At 39.4% G+C, this 6,000-nt stretch overlaps 1 protein-coding gene across 1 annotated transcript in view; it reads right to left on the reverse strand.

Moving 5' to 3' along the window:
- LOC147019454 (plexin-A4-like) overlaps window positions 1–6,000 on the reverse strand; it is a 537,201-nt gene that overhangs the window by 505,596 nt on the left and 25,605 nt on the right. The window lies entirely within an intron of this gene.

A 6,000-nucleotide genomic window follows, 5' to 3' on the forward strand; every position in this document is an offset into this window, starting at 1 on the left:
GGTGTAAAAGATGCTGCATCAAGCGGGGTAAAATTCCGATTTTTTTTTTTTATACCTTTTAAATAATATATTCTATTTACGTTGAATTGATATATATATATATATATATATATATATATATATATATATATATATATATATATATATATATATATATATATATATATATATATATGAGCCTGGTGTTGGCGCAGTGGTTATGGCAGCGGCTTGGGATCCAAAAGGTCCTGAATTCAAGCCCCGTTGGGCCACTGAATTAATACACCAGGGGGTTGACTCAGCCTGTCATCCTTCCGAGGTCAGCAAAGTGAGTACCAGTGTACTGGGCCGGTGTATACCCCGGTTAAAAAATTGGTGTACCATATCCCTGTGTCGTAAGAGGCGACCAGGGTTGCGTTCAAGAAGGGCATCCGGCATAAAACATGTGCCAAATCACGATGCGGATCATACGGATGATCCGCTGTGGAAACCCCTAACGGAAGCAGCCGAAAGAAGAAGATATATATATATATATATATATATATATATATATATATATATATATATATATATATATATATATATATATATACTTCAACACTGAATAACAAATCACCTTTTTGATATTTGCAAAACCCTTTAGTTTCTTCATGCTTAGACAAAATATTTCGACATTTTACGTCATCGTGAACAATCAAATTTTCCATTCATAGACCCTGCCCATGTCCTTTTTTCTCAGCACACATGGGGTAAGGTGTTCTATGAAATGTAGTTTCTATTAATGTTTAGTTGAACCACTCAATCTTCTTTTGGAGTGGCTGTGTGGTGGAGGAGATAAAGTCATGTTGCCATTACTGGCTTTGGAACGTACCACAGAAACGTTCACAACTTCTCATGAGCACCCTGATTCTCTGTGAAGAGTCCTTTCATTCAAGCTTCTGGGTCTCACTATCTGCCATGATCTTTTCTGGGAAAGCCACATTTCCAAGTTGGCCTCCAAAGCCAGTCACCGACTGGGAATCCTCCATCGTGCAAAGTCCTTCCTCGGCACACCTGAGCTCCTGATTGTGAAAGGTGCTCCTGCCTCTCACCTTTCTCAGCTTCAGGCTGTGGAAACCAAGGTATTTAGATCATTGGTATCTCCCGTGATGAGGCTGAGCCTTTGGGTCTCTCACTCTCTCACTGCAGGCAGGTCGGTGGTCTTTCTGTCTTCCACAGTCTCCTCTCTCGCTTCGACCCCCCTGCTCTGTCTGAGCTATGTCACCCCCCCACCCCCACCATATATCCGCAGGGCACCCAAGGTCTGGCAGCAACCCCCTTCTGGTAAAACTACCAAAATCAAGAACCACTGCTCACCTTCACTCTTTCATTCCTCTTTTTTTCCCGCCTTTGGAAAAGAACTCCCTCACTCTGTTCAATCCCATTCTTCCCTCCAGGTCTTAAAAACAGCTGTTCACCACCACATCTTATCTTCCCCCATCCAAACCACAATCTTTTATACCCCCGTTAATCCACCCCAAACCCACGTCCTTCATATTCCCTCCTTTCCTTCTCCTCATCTCTCTGTTTCACACTGTTTTTGTCCTTCCCCCTTCTGCCCCTCTTATCTCCGACTCCCCTTGTTGTATGTTCCATGTTTTAGCTGTCATACGAGCCTCGACATTGCGTACAAAAAACAAACAAACAAAAAGGCCTCCACCACCACCACCATCCTCTTTTGTGTACGTAATATGTAGATAGGTTCTTCAATTCTCTTGGAAGCATGTGTGTACCTCCAAAGGTTGTGTCACTACATCACATGTCATCGTGATTTTGAAAATTTAACTCAAGTAGTGACATTTTAAATTAAATAAAAAACATCCATATTTCATTTTTAATTAAAACTTAAAAAAAAAAATTTGTTTGAATTACTTTAAAACTAGAATTAATAACAATTAAATGCAAGTACCCTGATATCTCATGGTCCTGCACGTATAATTGTCCCATCTCCCCTAGGAGTCATAGATTAATGTTCACATTATTTATTACTTCATTCCTTTATTAACATCATCACATTTAGTCCACTGGTGTGTCAAATCATAATTACAGTAAACAGGCCTTCCTTCAGATGTGCTTTCGACGGGTGTAGTGGATGTAGACGCAGATTGACCTTTCCAACATTTTGCCAAATTTCAAGGTTGTTTTCGTTGTGAGAATGAAGTGAAAGTCGAATGGATTTAAAATTTCTCAATAAGATAGGGAGAGGGAGGCTAAACCTCCTAATCCCTCAATGAAGCAGCTCCATTAAATCCTGCTGGCATTTCGCTTTTATAGATGTTGATAAGACCTTCCCTTTTGTTCAGCTGAATGTAATTTCAGTTTTGGCTTTTAATTTTGTCTCATGGTTTTGTTAGTGGATGTGATGTACTGGAGCTGAGATATTTTCTTCTTCAGAAGAATGAGGCTCATGGAAGAGCAAGGCGATGGGAGGGTACTTAGGGCTATGGGACAAAAAAAAAAAAAAAAATTGTATACATAGTCGAGGCTCATGGAAGATAGTACTAATACATTGAACAGATCAGGACACAATAGGACAAAAGGAACAGCAAAATCAAAATAAAGACGAATCACTGCACCATAGTCCCAAGAAGGAAGCCAGACATGACAACACACACACATATATAAAAACAAACAAACACATATTATAAAATAAAAATGACCGTTTTTACAGCCATTTTCCCTGCTGTGCAGGGGTTAGGCTTTTTCTTGAGGCAATGTTTTTTTATGGCCGGATGCCCTTCCTGACGCCAACCCTGGTCACCTCTTACGACACACAGGGATATGGTATACCTATTCTAACCGGGGCATACACCGGGACCAGTACACTGGTACTCACTTCGCCGACCTCAGATGGATGACAAGCTGAGTCAACCCCCTGGTGTTAATTCAGCAGCCAACGGGGCTTGAACTCAGGACCCTGGGATCCCAAGCCACCACCCTAACCACTAAGCCAACACCAGGCTTAAACAAACACATATTATGTTATAACCTATTATATTTGAAGCTATTTTATTTGCTACACACACACATATATATATATATATATATATATATATATATATATATATATATATATATATATATATATATATTATCTATTTAAACACAAAAGCTATTTTATTTGAAGTTATAACATTAACTTATAAACAATTGACTGATTTCCCAACTGCCAGGATCATCAGCTGGGCATCGTTTATCATCGAGGTTTCGATCCTTTCAGCCTAGCACCTCTCCAAACGGCGGATCCACAACCCTGGTCGCAGGTCCACATCAGTAGATTACTCAACATCAATGGATCCACAACCTCAAAGTTGTGTCCAGACGGTCAGTCAACACAGCAATGCAATATCCTAATTCAAACTTATTTAATTATTACTTTTATTTAAAGCATTACTGCAGATGAATAACTTTAATCATACACAAATTTATATGTTAATATATTAAGTGATAAACACTTTATCTTGGAGACATGTCCATTACACAGCACCTCCATCTAACCATAGACTCAAACTGTCATTAACAATCTATTTTAACATGCTGCACAGCATAACCCAGCAACCACCTACAAATTATTTTAATGCTTATTTATCATGTATTTTATAAATAATATTTATTTATTGTATTTTTTATCTGAATACCTCCATTATTTAATAACATCTATCAATAAAAAAATATATAATTAATAGTATTAATTTAAGAATCTATTTCACAAAAAATAATTAATTCATTATTATTATTACATCAAATGCAATGGAATAGGAACTTGTTAACAAGAAAACTAACCAAACTTAAATAAAAGGTGACGACTGAGTCTAAAGACATTCTCACAAGACCTGATCAAACAATCATCCAAATATCCTTTGTTTAACATGATGGGGAAAAAACCTTCTCAGCACATTCCACAAAATCATCCTTTACGGAACAAATTCATACAAATCTAAGTATCCGAGATGAAAAGACATTGTAACCCATTTTAATTGGCACATTGTTACCTGGAAAGGTGTACAAGACGACAGGGAAACTGAAATCATCAACTTTATGATATACACTTGTACTAAAACCATTCTGTCCAACTCTAACCAACACACATCCAGATATGCAGCAACTGTACAATCATTAATTTTCAAACCTGTTTACAATCAGACTCTCTGGATAAATCTCGTGAAGCTGCCTATCAAAAAAAATTATAGGTAATCACACAAATATCCAATAATCAAACTCCAATTATAGCAGAGTTGAAGGCCAAGATAGAAGCAGTTTTGGACAAACAATGATTGTTGGGAGGAATAGGGGACAGGAGAGGATGCATGAGGTGGACAAGATGGACACAGAAGGAAGCTCTCAGGAGGGAAAACTGGAAATTTGGAAGGAAGAGGGATTGGGGTGAGGGTGAACAAGGGTAGAAAATATCATGGTTTTGAATTGGGGATGATCTGAGAAGGTGGTAAACAGCTGTCTTGAACACCTGGAGGGAAGGATGAGATTAAAGAGAATGTAGAAGTTGCTTCCACAGGTGGGAGAAAAGAGGAACGAATGAGTGGAAGTGAGCAGTGATCCTGGATATCGGTAGTTTCTCTAGAAGGGGGTTAATGGTGGACCATGTCTGCCTGGCAGAAACCTGAAGGGGTCAAAACCCTGATAGAGCAGAGGGTGCAAGACCAAGAAAGGAAGCGGAGGAAGACAGAGATCATAGACCTGTCTGTGATGGCGAAGTGATAGGCCCGTGTATTCAGATTCATTGCGGGAGATTCCAATGATTTTAAAGACCTTGGCTTCCACAGCTTCAAGATGAGACAGGGGAGCCAGCCCAGAGGGGAGTGCAGTCTCCCCATCAAGCTGCAGATGAAAGCCTTGTCGGTGTATTGGAGTTCAGGTTTGCCAAGGAAGGACTTTGTATGACGGAGGATGTCCAGTCTTCAGCTGGCTTTGAAGGTTAGTTTGTTTTTTTCACTCGGCCCAGTAGAAGACAAGGTTGATGGTGAGGGATAGATGTTTCAAAAGACCAAACCTCTCCCAATCGCTGACCATGGATCTTATTTCTACGATCTTTCTATACCGACAGGGTACAACTGTAATATTTTAAAATTTTATGTGAATGTCGTATAGGTTGACACATAGCAAACTTGTTCAACTTCAACAGCACTTTACTGAAGATGAGTGAAACACTTCACAATCGTGTTTGTTATGCCTGTATCTCCAAACCTCTGGTCCTGATGTGATGCACCGTTCACATACTGATCAAATAGTATGTTAGTGAACGACGTATTAAGAACATTATTTTGAAGTAGGCATCTGCTAAAACCTTGTCCTCCCTAAAATGATCCATCGTAAGTCCTATTTGAGAGTCGATTGTCATGAACATTTACTTTTGTCCCAAAAAAGCGAAATCCTTTGCGAGACAAGTTATCAGGGGTGAATAAGTACGAGTGAGTCAGAGTTGTATAATTTTTTTTTTTCCAGGGGATTGCAATAATACCACTTTGTTGCAAGACCACAATGACTTTTTGAGACAAAATTTAGGCTCATGGAAGAAGGAGGAGCCAGGGAGCAAAAAAAGAACACACTAACAGTGAGGCACTGTGGGAGAAACAGGTGGATGCAACAAACAAGGGAATGAGTGAGGATGAACAAAATGATGAACTTGATGGAGATAAAGCTGTTATTGAGGATAGCGGGCAAAACAGACATCCACGGCGTAAAGAGAAGAACAGAATTTATTTTCCTGTCCATCCACCAATATTTGCTGAAGAGCTTTCTCTCGTTCAAGCACAGCCGAGTGTTGTGGCCTACAGTTACGTGGCATATTCTCAACGAAATAGGAAGTTTTGAGCTGATGAGGCAATTGATTTTGTTCGATGGGCAAAAGTGTTTTTAATAAAGGAATTTGCATGGGCGATCTCACAGGTGGGGCTTGCTTTTCAACAGCAATCAAAACCAAAGTATCAAGTCTAGAGCAGTCACTTGGGGTAGGCCAAGATGGTG

Source organism: Eptatretus burgeri, chromosome 9 (assembly GCF_056783735.1).
Source record: "Eptatretus burgeri isolate ZD-2024b chromosome 9, Ebu_testis_v1, whole genome shotgun sequence".
Taxonomy (NCBI): Eukaryota; Metazoa; Chordata; class Myxini; order Myxiniformes; family Myxinidae; genus Eptatretus; species Eptatretus burgeri.